General features: G+C 42.5%; 1 pseudogene; it reads left to right on the top strand.

The window, feature by feature from the left end:
- Positions 1–2,772: 2,772 nt before the first annotated feature.
- The window catches only part of LOC133614303 (zona pellucida-like domain-containing protein 1), a 41,624-nt pseudogene continuing 18,990 nt past the window's right edge, over positions 2,773–25,406 (top strand).

Here is a 25,406-nt window from a genome sequence, read left to right as displayed (position 1 = left end):
CGTAAGAGTCCGTGTCCATGCGAAGGGGCGTCGAGGATTGAGGGAGGCAGTCAGAATCCAGAGGGGAACGACAGGAGTAACACTCGGGAAAGCACTGTGGGAGGACAACAAGGACATCAGAACACGGTGGGAAAACGCAGAGAGAAACAGAGAGAGCATAAGGCTTGTTGGCTTACGGTACACAAACGGTAATTAAGTTTCCGCCAGGATCCTTGGTTCCACTGGTCCTTATACAGCTTGCCCTCATCAGTCCCAGGTGTGCAGATTGCCGATCGCCCACAGCCTTGCCGGCATGTGGGCGTGATGCGAGCAGGGGCGTGTCTCGGCGCGTTGCCAGCGGAGGTGCTGGTAGACCCAGCTGCCGGGGAAATGCGAGTTTGAGCCCAAGCCGTGACACAGGTCTTGTCTTTAGATATTAGATTTTAAAACACTTGATGCCTGCCATAGTGATATTTTGCCATTTTGGCTGCATTGGTTTTCTTTGCAGAAGTTCAAGCCTTACATGCATGTCTGCTTCTGGGACAAGCACATCTCAGACCCCCCATTAATCCTAACTTTCAACAGCCATTATGTGAAGTCTTTCCAAGATGGCGCCGCTGTAGTGGCTGCTGGTGGCAGGAGCTCTGTGCTCTTGTGTCATCCTTTTGTGTTCCTGATGTTTCCCTCTTGTTTCCATGTGTTTTATTTTGCCTTTCGGTTGGGAGACCCTTTGGGACTGCGACAAGGGGTGGCATTTTGGGTGACTTCTGCGGTGCTTTTTTGTGAACTTCTGGATCTGCCTCCCGGGAGCCTTTTGGCCATGGAGACCAGCTGCTGGGTCTCTGCCACACCAGAGTCCGTTTGGAGACACTGGAGGAGATGTGGATGAAGAGACAGGGCTGCGGAGCTGGGACGGACAAGCTTCACAGTGTCTTGGCTGAATGAGCAGGTATCGGACACCTCGGTGTCCTTGGACGTATCCTAACTCATCCATGCAGACTGGACACAGGCTGAGAGTTGGTGGGCGGCCGAGGTTGGAGTCGGCTCTCATGGTTGCTTTGTTGGGTCTGCTCCTGTCTCTGGTCATGCTGCCTCCACCCCAGCAGACAATGGCGTGGAACACCGCAGAAGCCACCACAGGGCCTATGTTTTGTTGTTGTTGTTGTTGTTTTACTTTTGTGGCTGTGTGTAGAAGTGGCTGGTTGCATCAGCTCTGCTCTTTTAATATCTGTAATGTCCTTAATGTTTTCTTTGATGTTTCCCTCTTACACACGTTTATGTGTGCTATGGCTATGAGTTTGTTTTTCCTTGGCTTCCTTGGCTTCAGGCTTAAACTGAATTTGTATTATTTTTTTCTCACCCCGCCTGTCCCCAGCGTTTACCTGTTTCTCACCTTTTGTGTAAGGGGCGCCGGAAGTTGGCAGACCCGTCAGCGATCCTGTTCTGTCTCCCTGTAATGTTTGTCTGATCCTGAATGGGAATGTACTGAAAACCTTAATTTCCCCTCGGGGATTATTAAAGTATTTCTGATTCTGATTCAAAATTTTTTCTCTTTCTCTCTTTTTTCTCTATTTTCGGCAGAGGAAACTCATTTCGGCCGCTTGTACCCGTGATCTTGTCCTTTCGGTCATAACCCAAAGCTCATGACCATAGGTGAGGATGGGAACGTAGATCGACCGGTAAATTGAGAGCTTTGCCTTCCGGCTCAGCTCCAAAATGAGTTTCCTCCGCCGGGTGGCAGGGCTCTCTCTTAGAGATAGGGTGAGAAGCTCTGCCATCCGGGAGGAGCTCAAAGTAAAGCCGCTGCTCCTCCACATTGAGAGGAGCCAGATGAGGTGGTTCGGGCATCTGGTCAGGATGCCACCCGAACGCCTCCCTAGGGAGGTGTTTAGGGCACGTCCGACCAGTAGGAGGCCACGGGGAAGACCAAGGCCACGTTGGGAAGACTATCTCTCCCGGCTGGCCTGGGAACGCTTCAGAATCTCCCGGGAAGAGCTGGACGAAGTGGCTGGGGAGAGGAAAGTCTGGGCTTCCCTGCTTAGGCTGCTGCCCCCGCAACCCGACCTCAGATAAGCGGAAGAAGATGGATGGATGGATGATTCTGTTTCTGATTCTGTTTCCGTCATGCACAAGGAGAGAGGGAAATGAGTGGAGCAAGTACCAATAGCAACATCTTCCCGTAAGCGCTGAAATCTTACAAAGTGAGCACGTGAGGACTCTCTGCATTTTTACGTGCACACGTCATTGTGTTAATAACGTGATCAGGCTTTACACAAAAGCATGACAATCATCCTCCAACTTGACCCTAATCGGAGGGTTCCCTTCCCATGTGTGGATCATTTTACCATAGTCTTAAATTTAAACCTGCACAGACACCATGGATCACATTTAGAGCGTGAGATTAAGCGGAACAAAGAGCTGAGACATGATCATGTCATCCTCGAGATGATGCCAGCTTTAAAAGCCATCCCAAACACGTCCTTCTGGTCACATGAGTCACACAAAAAGCTCATCCGGGCCACTTTAAATCATCAGAAGACAACTATTGTGTGACGTATGAATAGCATCCATTCCCTCACTTTACAGAGTTTCATATTAGTGGGTAGAGGGGTGCATTCATGCACTCACTCACTCACTCACTCACAAAGACATTGTTCCAGCTTGTAAATTTAAAGAGGTCTGTGTTGGGTTTCATTATTTGCCTCCAGGAGACGACGACCGAGCCTGGGCCACAAAAAGGGAATTGTTTACACAAACCCCACCAATGTATCATTGACCCTTTTCCCGTCCAATCCTAAAAGAGTCGTGGCGTATATAAAACCCTCCGCCATGCTCTCTCATCACCAACCAGGCTGAAAGACTGAGGTAGGTCAATAGACGGCTTGGAAAAGTGGATTTTGCACCGTAATCCCAGATGCCTTTTATGGATTAATCTCCTTTTAGAAGTGTTTTGGGGTCTGACATTTGTGTTTCTCACACAGAGGGCAGAGCTGGGAGATGGCTTTAATCAGCTTCCTCGTACTGACATCCTTGTGTATCGCGGGCCGAGAGGCCCTCAGTTTATCTGACTGCGGGACGCACGCCAGACAACCCGGTGAGACAATGAGACCACCTGACCTTCAACCTTACTGCTTTGACTGCCTTCCCAAGGGTCATATTGGTTGGAGTCTAGATGCACGCCTTCAGGGAGGCTGTTGCAACACATACAGTCGCGATCAAAAGTTTACATACACTTGTAAAGAACATAATGTCATGGCTGTCTGGAGTTTCCAATCATTTCTACAACTCTTATTTTTTTGTGAAAGAGTGATTGGAGCACATACTTGTTGTTCACAAAAAACATTCATGAAATTTGTTTCTTTTATGAATTTATTATGGGTCTACTGAAAATCTGCTGGGTCAAAAGTATACATACAGCAATGTTAATATTTGCTTACATGTCCCTTAGCAAGTTTCACTGCAATAAGGCGCTTTGGTAGTCAGCCACACGCTTCTGGTTGAATTTTTGACCACTCCTCAGCTAAATTTGTTGGTTTTCTGACATGGACTTGTTTCTTCAGCATTGTCCACACGTTTATGTCAGGACTTTGGGAAGGTCATTCTAAAACCTTCGGTCTAGCCTGATTTGTTTACCACTTTTGACGTGTGTTTGGGGTCATTGTCCTGTTGGAACACCCAACCACGCCCAAGACCCAACCTCCGGGCTGATGATTTTAGGTTGTCCTGAAGAATTTGGAGGTAATCCTCCTTCTTCATTGTCCCATTTACTCTCTGTAAGGCACCAGTTCCATTGGCAGCAAAACAGGCCCAGAGCATAATACTACCACCACCATGCTTGACAGGAGGCATGGTGTTCCCGGGATTAAAGGCCTCACCTTTTCTCCTCCAAACATATTGCTGGGTATTGTGGCCAAACAGCACAATTTGTGTTACATCTGACATCATATGGACAAAGATAAGACCTTCTGGAGGAAAGTTCTGTGGAACAAAAATTTAGCTGTTTGGCCACAGGCGGGGACCACTGGTTTAGATGCACGGCTTTAGGCAGAACACATATCCATTTACCATATTATCTTCAAAGTATTTTAAATTAGGGCTGTCAAGAGAGATATTTTTTTAAACAGATTCATCCCACTTTTGAATTTTGATTGATCTTGATTAATCACAGTAAAACTTGATGGCAATAATCAGAATCAAAAAACACAGGACGAGATGTTGAACAGTCCCTTGTGCCAAATGTGGAGAGTACTCACTCGAGATTTCCTTGTTGTTGAGAGTGGTAGACAGACAACGTGGGGGTGTGGGGGGTGGGGTGTACTTGTGAGTTGTATGGGATATGAGACTTGGTCAGGGTTAAATTCCAGGACAATTGGACAAGCGACACATCTTCAGTAGTGTGCCCTTGCATCATTGGGTGTTTCGGCCTTCCAACACTATACACCCTCTACAAAGGTGGCCCGCCGAAGGATGATCAGTTCTCAGCTTGTGTCCCGTGCTCAACTGTTCCCGAAATTCACCCTGTTACACTGCTGTTTTTGGGGCCCAACCCGGGTCCTTCTGCTTGAGCCAAATCCACTGGCTGCTTCTTTCGGCTGCCTCTGAGACTGCTCTGATGGTCCTCCGCAGAGCCTGACCGTGACTGCCGAGTTCCCTCAGCAGTCTGATGGTAGACGACGCCACAAATCCTCTGCATCCCACTTCAACTGGACATACTTTGGTGTTCCAGCCACGCTGCCTCGCTTCTTCTGCTAGCTCTGAGTAGCGCAGCTTCTTACGTTCATAGGCCTCCTCCACAGAGTTCTCCCATGGGACTGTGAGCTCTATGACGTAAGCAGTCTTCACCGAAGGGGACCAGAGCACCAAGTCTGGCCTGAGGTTGGTAGAGGCAATCTCGGGTGGGATAACTAGCTGTTTGCCGATGTCTGCCAGCATCTTACAGTCGCGGGCCCTGTATAGGTGTCCTGCTTCTGGTTTGGTGGAAAGCTGTTGTCCCTCTCGGACAAACATTGTTGTCTTCATGGGATTAGATACTCTTGGTGGCAAGGAGTTGACGGCACTACGCATGCTCTCCAGGGCTGATGCCAAGCTCTTGAGGACCTGGTTGTGCCGCCAGGTGTATTTCACCTGCGTGAGGCTCGTCTTACATCCTGTCATGATGTGTTTGAGGGTTGCTGGAGTTGGGCAGAGGGCACAGATTGGATCCTCGCCATACCACTGATGGAGATTCTTTGGTGATGGGAGAACATCATTTGTTCTCCCATCACTCATAAATTGACTAAAAAAAAATAGCCAGATATTTTGACACAATTGTCATTTTATTGTCGTAATGTCGTACAGGATTTAAAAAAAAATATATACAGTACAGGCCAAAAGTTTGGACAACACAACTGATGGTCCCAACCTCATTGATAAAGCAAAAAATTCCACCCTATTTTGCCTCATTTGCTTCAAAACACTGTTAATGTTCTTTGTTTTTTCGTATCAAAGTGAATGACTCCATGCCTTCTTACCGTCAGAATACACAGATATTACAGTAATGTGCGGCACATTCGCCATTGACCTGGCCATCCAGATATGCCCGGTTGTCTACACCGGATACAACGAGAGCCTACTGATCCTCAACCGTATCATGAGCAATTCAGACTGTCAGGGTAGGCTCGACGCATCTGTGGAGCCCCCAGTGGTGAGATTCAGCTTCCCCATCCAAGAGGGAAACGCCTGCGGGAGTAATTTCATCGTAAGTCATGCGTCCAAGTAATTATTTGGATTTGAGATTTGTGTTACTGAATCATTTCAGCCCATCTATGCCAAGTATAAATAAAATATCCCGTTTCCAGACCACAACAGGAACAGGGGACAGGAATATTCTCCGACTTCTCCAACATCCAAACAGTCAACGTCAGTGGGGTGGTGCGACCTTACGACCCCACTATTGGAACAATCACCTACAACACCGAGCTCAAGTATTTCTACTCGTGCGCTTACCCTCTGGAGTACTTCATCAACAACACCCAAGTGGATGTGTAAGTATGCGGTGCTCAAAACAACACCTTGACAAAGTGTATAAACCAAGGCCGCCCCTCCTTATATGCAGATCACGTGCTGTGTGTAGGGCCCCGGCGATCCGTGCGGGACCTGGTTTTGCGTGAAGACGCGCATTTAAAATGTAATTAACGAGCGACAGGGCGCTTCATATGAAATTTGACTGCAAAAGAATTTTGCCAAAATTGCTTAGCATTTTATACCGTCCCTTGTGGCGTTAGTGCTGAACTTGTAAGTTCTGGGTTCGATCCTGTGGCAGGAAGGCATACTTGCCAACCCTCCCGGATTTTCCGGGAGACTCCCAAAATTCAGCGCTTCTCCCGAAAACCTCCCGGGACAAATTTTCTCCCGAAAATCTCCCGAAATTCAGGCGGGCCTGAGTGATGTGTCGACAGCCTGTTTTCACGTCCGTTTTCCCACAATATAAACAGCGTGCCTGCCCAATGACGTTATAACTGTAGAATGATGGAGGGAGAGTTCTTGGTTTCTTATGTGGGTTTATTGTTAGGCAGTTTCATTAACGTCATCCCAGCGCGGCAACAACACACAACAACAGCAGTCACGTTTCCGTCTACCGTAAAGCAGTTTGTCTGCCGTAAACAGCAATGTTGTGACACTCTTAAACAGGACAATACTGCCATCTACTGTACATGCATATGTGACATTAACATCTAGGGCTTTTAGAGAGTGCAGTGCACAACTGCGCACACAACAAGGAGACGGAGCAGAATGCATCATCAGAGAGGGTGTTCAGCATGATTAGAAAAATAGTGACAGAGAATAGAACAAGGATGGACAATTCAACCCTTAACTCAACAATGAGTAGATGAGTGTTATGTGTGTGTATATGTGTAAATAAATGAACACAGAAATTCAAGTATTTCTCTTATTTATATATATATATATAGATATAGATATAATAAATATATATATATATATATATATATATATATATATATATATATATATATATATATATATATATATATACAGTATATATATATATATATATATATATATAGCTATAATTCACTGAAAGTCAAGTATTTCTTATATATATATATATATATATATATATATATATATATATATATATATATATATATATATATATATATATATATATATATATATATATATATATGAAATACTTGACTTGGTGAATTCTAGCTGTAAATATACTCCTCCCCTCTTAACCACGCCCCCAACCACGCCCCCCACCTCCCGAAATCGGAGGTTTCAAGGTTGGCAAGTATGCAGGAAGTTTTGCAAATGTAATCATGTTCATTTGTTATTTTGCACTAAAAAAGTAATCATCAAACTAATTATTTCCCCTTAACTTGTTTTAGTACAAGTCAATCAATAAATATGTGTATTTATATAACCCTTAATCACAAGGAAAAACTCAACTCAATGGGACAATGAGAAACCATTGGCATCATTTTTATTTAAATTATGTTTACGGATGACGTTTTCCCCAAAATAAACACAGTTAGGATACTAGGCTTGTTTTATTAAGTTTCAGCACATTTTTAGTTCCAAAATGTGGGCAGGACTATATCAGCCTGCTGACGTCACATACAGAAGACTAAAGGGTGTAGTATGTGCGTTGGTAGCATCTTTATCCGTGATATTTTCACAAAGAATTTTAAAGAATTATCAAATTTTCCTGCCAGATACATTATTGCAAGTAGTAGCAATAGAACTAAAAAAGCTTTCCAAAATGTGAAAAATGCCGAAAATTATCAAAAATACTTACCCAGGTTTGAGTTCCATAAGTCCCGGGAAGAGCCAGCATGACCAAAATGTCAAAAAAATGCATCCAGGAATGACACACAGGGAAGCGGGGAAGAAAGAGGGGAAAACAGCCGAAAATGTGAAAAATGCCAAAAATGATCAAAAATATCTAGAGATATATATCGAGATAGTCTTCCCAACGTGTCCTAGGTCTTCCCCGTGGCCTCCTACCGGTCGTACGTGCCCGAAACACCTTCCTAGGGAGGCGTTCCTGGCCAGATACCCGAACCACCTCATTTGGCTCCTCTCCATGTGGAGGAGCATCGGCTTTACTTTGAGTTCCTCCCGGATGACAGAGCTTCTCACCCTATCTCTAAGGGAGAGCCCCGTCACTCGGCGGAGGAAACTCATTTCGGCTGCTTGTACCCGTGATCTTGTCCTTTCGGTCATAACCCAAAGCTCATGACCATAGGTGAGGATGGGAACGTAGATTGAGCGGTAAATTGAGAGCTTTGCCTTCCGGTATTTGGTATTAGTGTTCCTGAAAAAAGGGACCCAAACACACATACTTGGCCCCTCAGACACATATTTTTCTCTCAATGTGGCCCCCCGAGTCAAAATATTTGCCCAGCTCTGCGCTAGTAAATATCAGTTTTGAAGTGATCATGGACCAGGGCAACAAAAACATGGAACCAAGTGTTCAAATAATAGTCTTACATACCTTTAACCAAACTGTCTATGCGGGGGAATAGGCTCCATTTCTATAGGTGATGTCACACCAAAAGGGCATAGTGAGTCTGGCGATGGAAAGGGGCTGTTACAAGTCATCATCATCATCATCATTATCGGCGGTCACTCGAACGAGTATGACAATCCTCCTGGTAGGGGTGTATCCCTTTATCGAGGATGCCTGTGTGTGACTTTGTTTAACGTGGGGAGACTGGTGCACAGACAGTCACCACACGATCCTTGACAGAATCGGGTCAGGGTCCAGTGGCATGGAGTCCAAGACGACTGGGGACCCTTTTCTGCTGCAGCCTTCTTCCGCCATAGCAGCCGTTGTGGTAGTTCTTAAATCTACCGTCTTCCGCCTGCTCCGCCGTTGAGGTCTTCACCGTATCCCTGGCTAGGGGTCAGTCAGGTACTAGGCCTTTGCCAAGGGCCACCTGGGGTAACAGTAGTAAAGGGGTTAACCTCCTAGTGCCCCAAGATCCCATAGAGGAGCCTCCACTGCCGAATGCCCAGGACACAAGTACAGTTAGCCATCAAAAACTAAGTGATATTATGGGAAATGACTGCCAGATTCAAGCACGGTGGCTCACAATACGAAGGTCCTGAGTAGTCCTGGGTTCAATCCCGGGCTCGGGATCTTTCTATGTGGAGTTTGCATGTTCTGCTCGTGACTGCGTGGGTTCCCTCTGGGTACTCCGGCGTCCTCCCACTTCCAAAAACATGCACCTGGGGATAGGTTGATTGGCAACACTAAATCGGCCCTAGCGTGTGAATGTGAGTGTGAATGTTGTCTGTTTATCTGTGTTGGCCCTGTGATGAAGTGGCGACTTGTCCAGGGTGTACCCCGCCTTCCGCCCGATTGTAGCTGAGATAGGCTCCAGCGCCCCCCGCCACCCTGAAGGGAATAAGCGGTAGAAAATGGATGGATGGATGGACTGCCAGATTCATTTTCAGGAGCAACAAGTACATTAAAAGAGCTTGTTGGTAAAACGTTGGTCAACCGCACGCTACGGGTCCTTTGAATTCAAGTTTGAGTAAATTAACATATAATATAAAACAATGCTACATGCTTTGGGCCCTAATATGGCCATGGACAGACGGCCCTGATATAAACATTACTATTCCTTTCTAGGTCGTCCTCCTCCATTGCCCTGAAAGACAACAATGGAAGCTTCATCAGTACCCTCAGCATGACTTTGTACCAGGTATCACCCTTCTTCCGGACCAACACATTTTATCACCAACTCTTCCTTAAAGAGCTTATGTGTTATTGGGTTTGTCAACTCGTGCCTTCTTTGTCCAGGATGAAAACTACACCACGCCTCTCATCATGCCACCGCAAGGTGTGGAGCTGCGAAAGAAGATCTACGTGTAGGTCATCGCCTCCAACCTGACGTCGCAGTAAGAACTTATCATGCTGTTGTCGGCTCTTTGAATTGATCAGTTGGTTTGATATTTCCTGATTGGCTGCATGCAAGCTTTATCCATCAATACTACACGTCTTGATATTGTAAATTTGAGGATTCCACCTGTGACCTGGAGTCTCTGACTCGGTGCTGGGGAACTCATTCTCTCTCCACAGGTACTATGTGCTTCTGGACCGCTGCTATGCTTCGGTGTCCCCGCATCCGAACAACTCCACCTTCTTTAATCTCTTTGTCTCGTAAGTCCAAAGAAAGCAGAAACCACAACACAAACATTTAGTTTATGACTGTTTTACACCAACTATTTTATTAATTACTGGATTGGTTCGCAGCCGAGTGTGAAGTGACTGGGATGAGAATCAGCACCTCCAAGTCCGAGTCCATGGTTCTCGCCCGGAAAAGGGTGGAGTGCCATCTCCGGGTTGGGGAGGAGACCCTGCCCCAAGTGGAGGAGTTCAAGTACCTCGGAGTCTTGTTCACGAGTGAGGGAAGAGTGGATCGTGAGATCGACAGGCGAATCAATGCGGCGTCTTCAGTAATGCGGACGCTGTATCGATCCGTTGTGGTGAAGAAGGAGCTGAGCCGGAAGGCAAAGCTCTCAATATACCGGTCGATCTACGTTCCCATCCTCACCTATGGTCATGAGCTTTGGGTTGTGACCGAAAGGACAGGATCACGGGTACAAGCGGCCGAAATGAGTTTCCTCCGCCGGGTGGCGGGGCTCTCCCTTAGAGATAGGGTGAGAAGCTCTGCCATCCGGGAGGAACTCAAACTAAAGCCGCTTCTCCTCCACATGGAGAGGAGCCAGATGAGGTTGTTGTTGTTTATTGAATCCCCATTAGCTGACGCCAAGGGGACTGCTAGTCTTCCTGGGGTCCATAGAGGAGCATGCAAAATTAAAATACAAAGAATACATACATTACCAAACATTATACCAGGGGTGCTCATTACGTCGATCGCGAGCTACCGGTCGATCGCGGAGGGCGTGTCAGTCGATCACCAGCCAGGCATTAAAAAAATAGTCCTAAAAATGATCGATCATAAATCTTCACTATGACGTCACTTTCGTCACTTGATTGACATTCACGGCACCCGAGGGTCTTCTGAGATGACGCTGGCCGCTGCCAGCTCATTAAAATTACCGACTGGAAGGCGAGAAACACTTTATTTCAACAGACTCTGGCGCCGTACCTGTCGTCAAAACTCCAAAGACGGACTGCACAGTTGCGCTACCAAAATAAGAGTCTCAGAAAGCTGGCGTGCACAAGCTAGCAAGCTACGGAGTTTGCCGACAATGTATTTCTTGTAAAGTGTATACAAAGGAGTACGGAAGCTGGACAAATAAGATGCCAAAAACCAACCACTTTCATGTGGTATTGGACAGAAAGGAGGACTTTTTTTTCTCCTCCATTCGAAAATGCGGACATTATCAGCACCACTGCATAATCAATGCAAGTCATCAGAATCAGGTAATACACCAACTTATATTCTTGTCTTCATGAAAGAAAGGAATCTATATGTGTTAAACATGCTTGTATTATCTTTAAACACCTTTAACTTATTAACAATATTAACTATATGTGTTAAACATGCTTGTATTATCTTTAAACACCTTTAAGTTGTTAACAATATTAACTATATGTATTAAACATTCTTGTATTATCATTAAACACCTTTAATTTTTTAATAATATTAACTATGTGTTAAACATGCTTGTATTATCATTAAACACCTTTAACTTGTTAACAATATTAACTATATGTATTAAACATGCTTGTATTATCATTAAACACCTTTATTTTTTTTAACAATATTAACTATATGTGTTAAACATGCTTGCATTATCTTTAAACACCTTTTACTTGTTAACAATATTAACTATATGTATTAAACATACTTGTATTATCATTAAACACCTTTAATTTTTTAACAATATTAACTATATGTGTTAAACATGCTTGCATTATCATTAAACACCTTTAACTTGTTAACAAAAACATATATTTCATAAATAAGTAAATGTAAATTATATATATGAATGAGGTAGATCCCCACGACTAGATCAATTGAAAAGTAGCTCGCCTGCAGAAAAAGTGTGAGCACCCCTGCATTATACAATGGAAAAATACAACATAAGATAAAAAAGCTAAAAACCCAGTATTAAAAATTCCCGTCATGTGGGCAGCTGCAATAGGTGTATATTCAAAACTGTCTTGAATGACAATTTACTTTGTAAGAGATTAATGTGAGATGGCAACCCATTCCAGAATGATTTACATCTATACATGACTGTATGTTTGAGGAGATTGGTCCTGGGAGCAGGAAGTGCCAAATAGCCATTGCTGGCATTCCTAGTGTCATGAATATGTGTGTTAGTTGATTTTAAAAACTGTTTGTAAAAGTAATCTGGTGATTGATCTAAAATGATAGTTCTAAAGAACATAAGGAGACTACAATGCATCTTTTGTTCAACAGACAACCAGGACAGGCGTGAATGCATAAATGAAATATTAGTGCGCAAAAAACATTTAAGTACCAGTCTAGCCGCTCTGTTCTGAACAAGTTACAGTTTGTTCAGGTCAGACTTAGATTAGATTAGATTTAGATTTAGATTTATTGGTCCCCTTGGGGAAATTCATTGTCACTGCCGTACATTTAAAGACTAGACATTACACATCACACACAAAAAAAAATAATAAAAAGACATCATACAAGACTAACACACATTTACAGGCTTGTCAGACGGGTCGGCCGGGCCTGCTGTTAAGGGCGGCTATAGCTGCAGGGATAAGGCTTTTCCTGAGGCGGGCCCTCCGGAATTTGATAGTTCTGTACCTGCGCCCTGATGGTAGTGGGATGATGTATTGGTGTAGTGGGTGAGTGATATCCTGGACTATTGTTTTTGCCAGTCGGGTGATGGACCTGTGGTTTAAGTCTGAAATGTTGGGTGTGGGTAGGCCGATGATTTTAGCTGCTATGTTTGTAATGCGTGTGAGTTTGGTCCGGTTGGTTACAGAAAGCATGGTGAAAAAACATGTGGAACAGTACAGAAGGATGGGTTGAACAATGCTTTGGTAAAGTAATAACAGGAGATGAGGTGCAACGTATAGTCCTTTAAGTTTTCGGATGGCTGACAGTCTTTGTTGACTTCTTTTTTGAATGTCCGTGGTGTGCTGATCAAAGGTGAGTTTATTGTCCAAGGTTACGCCCAGGTATTTGAAAGTGTCAACTGTTTTAACTGTTTATGATGATGGGGTTCTGAGGTGAGGGGGGGTTGAACCATATTTCTTTTGTTTTATTGACATTGATTTCCAGATAACTGGCTGTGCATGACTCTGTGAAATGTTTGACTGTGTTATGATAGTCCAGGATGGATTGACTGTTGGAGAGGAGTGCGAGAATGGCTGTGTCATCTGAGTATTTTAAGTATGTTGTGGTGGGTGAGATGCTACGGCAGTCATTGGTGTAGAGTGTGTACAGGAAAGGGCTCAACACACATCCCTGTGGGACCCCGGTGTTGATGGTAAGCATCGGGGATGTGCTTGAGCCCACCCTTACTGCTTGCAATCGGTCGGTGAGGAAGTTGTGGGTGAGGTGGATCAGCTGAGGGGGTATGTTGAGCTGGTGTAGTTTCCGGATCAGTAGATGCTTCTGTAGGGAGTTGAAGGCGGAGCTGAAGTCCACGAAGAGGATCCTGGCAAAGTTGCTTGGGGAGTCCAGATGCTGGAGGAGGAGATGCAGCAGGCAGGCCACAGCATCCTCTGTGCCCCTCCTGGCCCTGTAGGCAAATTGGAGGGGGTCCAGGTGTGGGGTGACAACTGGAAGGATGATGTGAAGCAGCAGTTTCTCCAGGCACTTCATAATTATGGATGTCTTAGTCGTAGCGGACCATATTATAGGACAGTAATGAAGATGACAGAAAACCAAGGACTATATGACTTGACCCATTGTTGAGGATGTTAAGAAGGTGGATCACTTCCTGACCATGGCTAAACCTCTTCCCATTTTCATTGAAATACCATCAATATGATGGGACAATGACAGTTGACAGTCTAATAGCACACCAAGCAGTTTTGCTTTTTTAACCTGACATTGAAATATGATGCTGAGGGTCATCAACAAGCATATGCCTGGATCCAAAAAGAATGCTTTTTGTTTTGTCAATATTCACGACAAGTTTACTATCATTTACCCAGCGTGACACTCTCTCCAGGTGTCAAGACGTGGACTATGGTGTGTTTGTTTTCCCGAGATGCAAGTAAAGCTGGACTGGTCATGGCGTGAAGGTGAATACATATTTATTTAAAACCATACTTGCCAACCTTGAGACCTCCGATTTCGGGGTTGGGGGTGGTGTGGTCGGGGTGGGAGGGGGCGTGGTTGGGGGCGTGGCTAAAAGGGGAGGAGTATATTTACAGCTAGAATTCACCAAGTCAAGTATTTCATATATATATATATATAATATATATATATATATATATATATATATATATATATATATATATATATATATATATGTGGGGAAAAAAATCACAAGACTATTTCATCTCTACAGGCCTGTTTCATGAGGGGGGTACCCTCAATCGTCAGGAGATTTTAATGGGAGCATTCGCATACCATGGTTTATATACATATATGGGACGGCGTGGCGCAGTGGAAGAATGGCCGTGCGCGACCCGAGGGTCCCTGGTTCAATCCCCACCTAGTACCAACCTCGTCATGTCCGTTGTGTCCTGAGCAAGACACTTCACCCTTGCTCCTGATGGGTGCTGGTTAGCGCCTTGCATGGCAGCTCCCTCCATCAGTGTGTGAATGTGTGTGTGAATGGGTAAATGTGGAAGTAGTGTCAAAGCGCTTTGAGTACCTTGAAGGTAGAAAAGCGCTATACAAGTACAACCCATATAGGGCACAGAGTGGGTGGGTACAGGCTGGCCTAGGGGCGTGGTGATTGGTTCATGTGTTACCTAGGAGGTGTTTCCGTCTATGGCGGCATGTTGTTACAATTTCGCTGCGCTTGTTGAGGGATGACAGGTCTGGACGGTAGATAATAAACAGTTTCTCTTTCAAGCATAGGTTGCATCTTTTATTACCACTATTGTAAGGTGTGCTGGATGCAAGAATTTGCCATGTTATTGAATATTCAACATTATTGTCTTTGAGGTCCCAAATGTGTTTGCTGAGTTCTGTGGTATTTCGCAGGTTTTTGTTCCTGAAAGAAGCCTTGTGGTTGTTCCATCTGGTTTTGAATTCACCCTCGGTTAATCCTACATATGTGTCGGATGTGTTAATGTCCTTGCGTATTACCTTAGATTGGTAGACAACTGATGTTTGTAAGCATCCCCCGTTGAGGGGGCAATCAGGTTTCTTTCGACAGTTACATGCTTTGTTGGTTTTGGAGTCGTTCTGACTGGGGGTCGACGGCTCATTTGCAATTGTTTTGTTGTGGTTTGAGATGATTTGTCGTATATTGTTAATGCAGCTGTAACTCAATTTAATGTTGTTCTTGTTGAATACTTTTCTTAGGTTGTTGTCTTTGGGAAAGTGTTTGTCAATCAGGTTGAGGAATTTGTGTTCAATGTTCGTTGAGACGTTTTTGCTGTATGGAGGGTTGTACCAGATGATGCCGTTTCGTTTTCTGTTCTTTTTTGGCTGGTTTCCTGGCGTGGGTTCATAGGTGAGGGTGAAATTGTATCCGCTTTCATCAAGGGCTTTTTGGTACGGGGGGGTTGCTTGGTCAAATTCAGCTTTGCTAGATGACAGCATCGATAGCCTTTTATTGATTCCGGTAGGTATTCTTTTCGTGGTGGTGGGTGGATGGTTGCTGTCATGGTGCACTCCAATACGTGCACCATACGGTATCGAGCACTATTTTTTGGATAACCTTATTAAGACATATATATATATATATATATATATATATATATATATATATATATATATATATAACAAATACTTGACGTTCAGTGAATTTTAGCTATATATATATATATATATATATATATATATATATATATATATATATATATATATATACATATGTATATATATATATATTTATTTTATTATATGTATATATATACGTATATATATATATTAATTTTATTATATATATATATATATATATAAATAAAAAATAAATACTTTAATTTCAGTGTTCATTTATTTACACATATACACACACATACCACTCATCTACTCATTGTTGAGTTATGGGTTGAATTGTCCATCCTTGTTCTATTCTCTGTCACTATTTTTCTAACCATGCTGAACTCTGATGATACCTTGATGTGTGGCACGCATCAAAGTGCTTTCATCAAATGCACTAGATGGCAGTATTGTCCTGTTTAAGAGTGTCACAACATTGCTGTTTACGGCAGACGAACTGCTTTACGGTAGACGAACTGCTTTACGGTATATAAAAACGTGACTGCTGTTGTTGTGTGTTGTTACCGCGCTGGGAGGACGTTAATGAAACTGCCTAACAATAAACCAACATAAGAAACCAAGAACACGCCCTCCATTATTCTACAGTTATAACGTGATTGGGCAGGTATGCTGGTTATACCGGGAGATTTTCGGGAAAAAATTTGTCCCGGGAGGTTTTCGGGAGAGGCGCTGAATTTCGGGAGTCTCCCGGAAAATCCGGGAGGGTTGGCAAGTATGTTTAAAACACTAACAAACTACAAAAAAAGGAAGCAAACAAAAGGTGCGCACAAGGGCGGAAGTACAAAAAACTTGGCTAATGAAACAAAAACTAGTACAAAGGCAAAACTATGGACGTAAAACTAATAAACACTTACTGTGGCATGGCATGAAGCATGAATAACAAGTGTCAGGAATGTGCAGAGCTAGACAGGGGTATGAATCCGGGATTTCGCCAGAACGACGAACTGAAAACAATGAACTTAAATACTACCGACATGATTAACGAAAACAGGTGCGTGACTCAAAACGTGAAACAGGTGCGTGACGTGACAGGTGAAAACTAATGGGTTGCTATGGTGACAAAACAAAGCAAAAGTGCACAAAAAGTCCAAAAACAAAACCGAACATAACTAAAACAAAACATGATCACACAGACATGACACCAGGTCCTGATTTCAGTTATTTTCTAGGTCATTTAAGGTAGAGGCAGTACTGTATAGAGTTGTGTCATCTGCATACATAACCATATTGGTGTTTGTTGTAACACAAGGAAGATCATTAGTAAAAATAATGAAAAGAAAATAACCTAAGCACGCCTTGAGGCACGCCGCAGTAATTGTACTTGCTACCATTAAAACACACTCTCTGTGATCTTCCTGATTGATAGCTCAACATACAAGAAAGTGACATACTATTAAAACCATATTTTCTCAGTTTGGAGATCATTATGTTGTGATTTCCGACATCGAATGCCACACTAAAGTCAATCAGGACAGTACCAACCATCTTCTTGACATCCATTTGTGACAGCCTGTTAGGAACTGGTCAAGGGGGTGACCCCGGGATGCAGAGACGAGAGGCAAGTTTGAATAACAAAAAGGGAATACATTTAATGAGTCCAAAAAAGTGTAACAAAAAGCGATGGGGGCAGAAGTGCACACCATGAATACTCAAATGAAAACAGGTTCCTCAGTGGTCGGCAGGGGGAGAAGCCAGGGCACACTAAAACACAGGGTAAAGTCCTTGTTGCCTCAAGGAGGCTAGGAAACAAACACAACAACGTTAGGAATTACAGGACTAAGGAAAAGCAACATACCAGGACTGACAAGGCGAAGCAGGCACGTGCACGTGGAAGGTGCAGGATAAATTAACCGACAAGAGCCAGCTGTGGGAGGTGAGCTTAAATAGTCCTCGGTGGAAATAGGTTGCAGGTGTGCCTTAGTGTCCGCCCCTCGCTGGAGACTAATGAGCTGCGGAAACACATCACAACACAAGAGAAGGCAGGGAAATAAAAACACAACACAGCCAATCATCAGTCAGCTGAGCTAGAGCGGTAGATGTTGAGTGACCTAAGGTGGTTCAAGCATCTGGTCAGGATGCCACCCAAACGCCTCCCTAGCGTCCGACCGGTAGGAGGCCACGGGGAAGACCCAGGACACGTTGGGTAGACCATACTTGCCAACCTTGAGAACTCCGATTTCGGGAGGTGGGGCGTGGGGGCGTGGTCGGGGGTGGGGCGGGGCGTGGTTAAGAGGGGAGGAGTATATTGACAGCTCGAATTCACCAAGTCAAGTATTTCATACATATATATATATATATATATATATATATAGAGAGAGAGATAGATATCTACATCCTGAAAATATGCAAACAAACTGTGTTTAGATAATTGATACCTCAAACTTGCATAAATAAATATTAAGGAATATAACATAACTTGGCTTCTGAGAGTTTCAAAATGTATTGAATAAAATACTAAAGTTGTTGATAAACAAGCAATTATTTTAATAATTAAATATGGTCATTTTAAATGAATTATTATGATAATTTAAAATCAATTATTTCAAATATGTTTATTTTAATGTATAATTCTATGGCTGGATGTAATAAGGAGTCACGAAAAAATACAAATAAAAATACAATTAATTTTGATGTTTTTAGCAAAATATAGTAAAAATGTATTTAGTTTTTTTTTTTTTTAATTAATAAATATCTATTTATTTTTAGGTAAGATAAACATAATAATACAATGTATCTCTAGTCTGGATGATTTAGTTCTTGTCACCCTGTTGTCCTCCCGTAGTGAAAAAAGGCTGTCCTCACTCAGGTCCGCATGGAGCTGGAGGGGGCGTGGCCTCCAGCTCCGGCTGAAAATCGGGAGATTTTCGGGAGAATATTTGTCCCGGGAGGTTTTCGGGAGAGGTGCTGAATTTCGGGAGTCTCCCGGAAAATTCGGGAGGGTTGGCAAGTATGGTTTAGGGCACGTCCGACCGGTAGGAGGCCACGGGGAAGACCCAGGACACGTTGGGTAGACTATGTCTCCCCTGGCTGGCCTGGGAATGCCTCGGGATCCCCCGGGAAGAGCTGGACTAAATGGTTGGGGAGAGGAAAGTCTGGGCTTTCCTGCTTAGGCTACTGCCCCCGCGACCCGACCTCGGATAAGCGGAAGAATATGGATGGATGGATGGAATATTTTATTAATTGTCTTCAACTTTTCTATAGACGGTTGAGTCCTTGTCTGTATGACAAACTGAGGCTTTAGGTTGAAGACTTGGGGATGAGGTTACTGTAAACCAGGGGTCGGGAACCGTTTTGGCTGAGAGAGCCATGAAAGCCAAATATTTTAAAAAGTATTTCCGTGAGAGCCGTATAATATTTTTTTAACAATGAATACAACTAAATGCTTGCATTTTTAAGTAAGAATACAATTTTTAGAGTATAATAAGTCTCTTATTTTACCATTAATGCGACTTCTGGTGGTGCATGGTTTTGCTGATGGCTTTGTAGTCTGGTTGATACGTGGTTGTTTTCAACACTGTGATTACCAGCGGAATTATTCATCACTTATCGTGTTTTGCAGTGTCAGCTAAGATTTATCTGAGAGCCAGCTGCAGTCATCAAAAGAGCCACATCTGGCTCTAGAGCCATAGGTTCCCTACCCCTGTTGTAAACCTACAGGGTTATTTAATGCACAACGTGGTAACTACAGTAGGGAAGGGATTCATACGGCCCCACTCCTGGAGTACCTAATCAACAACACCCAAGTGGATATTGCAATGCAGTCTGCTGGAAATGATGGAAAGCGCCACATTACATAGCAACTGACGCTGTCCTCAAAGTTGGAATTGCAACAATACACATTCAACACTCTACTCCCAATTGGCGGCTAAAGTGGATACTGCAACCCCCCAATTTGTCACGTTTCATGTGTCAGGTAAACAGCGACGCAATGGGATCAAATGAGTTAAATTTCTCACAGTCTTCCTATCGTTAATGCACTGCCCTGTATGTATACGTGCCACAAAGGGACACTTGTGAGGTTCACCTCTCATTTAAAGGTGCTCCATTGACCAGCTGACCACCATCCTGGAGAACGGCGACAGCCAAAAGGCCCGCTTCCACTTCTCGGCGTTCCGTTTCATCGAGCAGCAGAACGAGACCATCTCCACCTACTGTCTCCATTGCATCACTCGACTCTGTGAGCCGAGCACTTGCAGCAGCTTCAAGGTAATGGAATGTTTACAGTTTGTGTTTTAAAACCGAAAACCCCATGAGATCTTCAGCTTGAAACTGATTTTTGATCCACAGCAATGCAACAGGAGGAGGAAAAGGACCGTGGAGACGACCGAGGTGAAGGACAGCATCGCCGAGCCGTCTGTGCTCACCATGCCAATAAAAGCCAAGACTGATGATGGTGTGTACCCTTGTAATTATCTTTCTGTACCCTTGGAATTTAACCAACATTTTATTGCTGTCCGACGACAACCACGTCATTACAATTTTGTCACTTTTTATCTCCATTGAATCTCCACTCAGTACTAAAGACATACAAACCCCGTTTCCATATGAGTTGGGAAATTGTGTTAGATGTAAATATAAACGGAATACAATGATTTGCAAATCCCTTTCAACCCATATTCAATTGAATCCACTACAAAGACTAGATATTTGATGTTCAAACTGATAAACTTTATTTTTTTTTAGCAAATAATAATTAACTTAGAATTTCATGGCCGCAACACCTGCCAAAGTAGTTGGGAAAGGGCATGTTCACCACTGTGTTACATGGCCTTTCCTTTTAACAACACTTTTAACAAAACTTTTGGGAACTGAGGAGACACATTTTTTAAGCTTCTCGGGTGGAATTCTTTCCCATTCTTGCTTGATATACAGCTTAAGTTGTTCAACAGTCCGAGGTCTCCTTTGTGGTATTTTAGGCTTCATAATGCGCCACACATGGTCTGGACTACAGGCAGGCCAGTCTAGTACCCGCGCTCTTTTACTATGAAACCACGTTGATGTAAAACGTGGCTTGGCATTGTCTTGCTGAAATAAGCAGGGGCGTCCATGGTAACGTTGCTTTGATGGCAACATATGTTGCTCCAAAACCTGTATGTACCTTTCAGCATTAATGGCGCCTTAACAGATGTGTAAGTTACCCATGTCTTGGGCACTAATACACCCCCATACCATCACACATGTTGGCTTTTCAACTTTGCGCCTATAACAATCCGGATGGTTTTTTTCCTCTTTGGTCCAGGGGACACGACGTCCACAGTTTCCAAAAATAATTTGAAATGTGGACTCGTCAGACCACAGAACACTTTTCCACTTTGTATCAGTCCATCTTAGATGAGCTCAGGCCCAGCGAAGCCGGCGGCGTTTCTGGGTGTTGTTGATGAACGGTTTTCGCCTTGCATAGGAGAGTTTTAACTTGCACTTACAGATATAGCGACCAACTGTAGTTACTGACAGTGGGTATCTGAAGTGTTCCTGAGCCCATGTGGTGATATCCTTTACACACTGATGTCGCTTGTTGATGCATTACAGCCTGAGGGATCGAAGGTCACAGGCTTAGCTGCTTACGTGCAGTGATTTCTCCAGATTCTCTGAACCCTTTGATGATATTACGGACCGTAGATGGTGAAATCCCTAAATTCCTTGCAATAGCTGGTTGAGAAAGGTTTTTCTTAAACTGTTCAACAATTTGCTCACGCATTTGTTGACAAAGTGGTGACCCTCGCCCCATCCTTGTTTGTGAATGACTGAGCATTTCATGGAATCTACTTTTATACCCAATCATGGCACCCTTCTGTTCCCAATTTGCCTGTTCACCTGTGGGATGTTCCAAATAAGTGTTTGATGAGCATTCCTCAACTTTATCAGTATTTATTGCCACCTTTCCCAACTTCTTTGTCACGTGTTGCTGGCATCAAATTCTAAAGTTAATGATTATTTGCAAAAAAAAAATGTTTATCAGTTTGAACATCAAATATGTTGTCTTTGTAGCATATTCAACTGAATATGGGTTGAAAAGGATTTGCAAATCATTGTATTCCGTTTATATTTACATCTAACACAATTTCCCAACTCATATGGAAACGGGGTTTGTACTTTCAAAAACAGTACAGGCCAAAAGTTTGGACACACATTCAATACGTTTACTTTATTTTCATGACTATTTACATTGTAAATTGTCACTGAAGGCATCAAATTTATGAATGAACACATGTGGAGTTATGTACTTAACAAAAAACGGTGAAATAACTAAAAACATGTTTTATATTCTAGTTTTTTCAAAATAGCCACACTCTTGGCATTCTCTCGATGAGCTTCAAGCACACCTGTGAAGTGAAAACCATTTCAGGTGACTACCTCTTGAAGCTCATCTGGCAAAAGAAACAAATCAAAAACAAAAATATCCACTGCAGAAGATGCTGGTTATACTGTGAAAATAAGCTAAAAAAAACATGTTTTACACACAATGTTGCACTTCAGACATCATTGGGACTTCCCTTTTCCACCCCGAAGCATTTTGGTCTTGTTGAATAAATATAAGTCAAATGCGCCAGAGAATATGCATTTTTACCAATTACTCATATTAGCCCTATGGCAAACGACATAAAAAAGGAAAACATTTGTTCCTAAAGACCAACAATGTTTGATTATTGAAAGCCATCAAAAATGCTGTTTCTGATGATCGACTTGTAACATTTTTTTTAGTCGTTTAGACTTTGCAGTTTTTTGTTAAAAATGTCACACTTTAGGAAACAATGCTTTGTTTGTTGTTTTGTTGTAACTGTAAATGTCTGACCCAATTCAGGGCCTTATAGTAGTATTAATTACTGATAAATATTAATACAAATACTAATAATATTAATATTACTACTACTAATAATAATAGGCAAAAACATACAGGGGTACTAAAAAATATTGATTCACTTCCAAATTGCGATTCTTATTTATTCAAATTCTAAATCGATTCATTATTTTCAAGAATCCATTAAAAAAGCCCAAATTACGTCCTGGTCCTGTGTCCTGGTTCTAACACCAGTTAAGGTTTGTGATGTGGTTTTTGGGAAGCCTTTTAAAGTACAACTTTTTTAAATGTTTTATTATTAAAAACAAATGACATACAGTATTGCTATTAGCAGTGTACGACGTTATTTTTACTCGTAACGAAAGAAAGCAACAACCAGAAGTCAACACTAAAATAAACTTGGTATCAAATAGGAAGAGGCAACATCACACAGCAAACAACACACATGTCAGTGCACGCACACACACACACACACACACACACACACACACACACACACACACACACACACACACACACACACACACACACACACACACACAAATTCTTGTATTTGTTACCTTCTTTAGACCTCCGTACCACCCTTTCTAGATATACAAAGATTTGTATTTACAACATTAATAATATATACAAACTATGCAAATATAAAAAAGGTACGCTTTTAGTTAATATAATTTTTTTGAGTTTTTTGTTTGTAATTGTTTTTTAATCTTAATTATTTACTTCAAGTTATTACAGTATGTCTCTACATACATATTTGTTTTATTAATTTCGGCCAAAGGGGCCGCATTTCTATTTCTTACACACACTTGTTATTTCATATGTTGCTCAGAGGGGGAAGCACTTCAAATGTTTACACACACTTGTTATTTCATATGTTGCCCAGAGGGGGAGCTCTTCAAATGTTTACACACACTTGTTATTTCATATGTTGCTCGGAGGGGGAGCACTTCAAATGTTTACACACTTGTTATTTCATATGTTGCCCAGAGGGGGAGCACTTCAAATGGTTACACACACTTGTTATTTCATATGTTGACCAGAGGGGGAGCACTTTTAAAACCGACACAGTCAATTTGAAAAATCCCTCCTTTTTGGTACCACCCTCATTTTAATAGATTTCACCACCAGGTGTGCAAATGAGACATTCTCTATTAAATGCAATGGTTTTCCGTATCAGGACCATGATTTCGGTCCTAACTTGTTCACCGGTCCTCATATGGAAGGTACTTTTCCTTGTTGATGTCTCAAGAAGGGTAGAAATACAAGATCACACACACACACACACACACACACTCCTACTACTACTACAAGCGAATTATTGCAATCCTTCAATAGCCTGTTTGTGGGCAACAGCCATCAACGCATGTTCAATCTCTGTATTAACTAGCGCTAACACAATCCAGTGAAAAGATTCCACACAACTGTTATGTATTTTACTATGTACTGCTTTTATACTTCCTGTATTATGTATTATTACTTTGAACTGTTTTATATTTTAATTTTTAGCCTGTAAAGCAGTGGTGTCAAAGTCAAGGCCCGCGGGCCAGATCAGGCCCACGAATGAATGATCCATGGCCCCCGGGATGATATTTGATTAGTATTAGATCCGGCCCGCAGGCCACAGCCGCCTGCTGCTGTTTTGCACGCACCAATACTCCATCAGTGTTGGCGATAGGAATTTTCAAAATGTCATCAAGTCATAAAAATGGGGTTCCACAGTAAATTTTTGGGGTCCCACTTTTTTGTGACCGTTTCAAAAACAAATGATAAATATATGCATTATCCTTTTATATCTCAAATTCTATAATGTGTTTTGGAAAAAAAGTTGTCATAAACGTTACTTAATTCACGAAAAAAAATTATACAAAACACATTTTTACGCATATTTAAATGTATTCAGTCATAAACATTCATTCACTTTCTTCTTTCCTTCATGGATCTAAATTTTACCGCTGCCGGTATTTTTTTCTATATTTTTATTGTAATATTTTCAGAATGTGTTTGTTCTATTTTTGACCAAAGTAAGACAAAGAAAACAATCTGAAGTTGTCTTTATTTTTTAGTTTTAATGCCATGATTTTAATAGTCCGGCCCGCGTGTGTACAGATTTTCCTCCATGCGGCCCTTGAGCTAAAATGAGTTAGACACCCCTGCTGTAAAGCGTCTTTGAGTACCCTGAAAAGTGCTATACCAAATAAAATGTATTATTATTATTATAATTATTATTATTATTATTCACTGCTAAGCTAACACAGTTAAGCTAAAATGCTGCTCTCGCTGATGTCACACGTCATTTGGCAACAGGCACCGTCTTTTAAAGGCGCGCACACACACTCTGCTCTCATGAAACGTCTTCTCAACTGCATAAGACTGATATTTTAAGTATTTTAAACACGTAAATTACTTTCCCTAGTAATTCATTACATTTATTAAAGAGTAGTTCCGTTAGTAATGAAATTACTTTTGTCATGATCCGTGGTCTGGATGATGTTTTTGTTATTTTCTGTTAGTTTTGGACTCTTTTAGTTCCTGTTTGTGACACCTCTTGAGTTTGGTTTGGTTGCCATGGCTGCTTATTGTTTTCACCTGCCTCTGGTTAGTGGTCGGCACGCTCAGCTGCTGTCAACCACTAATCAGAGAGCTTTTTATTCACCCTGCTCGCCACGCTCAGTCTGGCTTCCTTGTTTGCGAATGCAACAGTTACGTTGGGTATTCCTTGTTTTCTTGACTCCAAGTTCATGTGC

The sequence above is a fragment of the Nerophis lumbriciformis genome, linkage group LG17 (assembly GCF_033978685.3).
Source record: "Nerophis lumbriciformis linkage group LG17, RoL_Nlum_v2.1, whole genome shotgun sequence".
Classification (NCBI taxonomy): Eukaryota; Metazoa; Chordata; class Actinopteri; order Syngnathiformes; family Syngnathidae; genus Nerophis; species Nerophis lumbriciformis.
The sequence above is the reverse complement of the archived record's forward strand: the minus strand, read 5'-3'. Positions and strand labels throughout refer to the sequence as shown.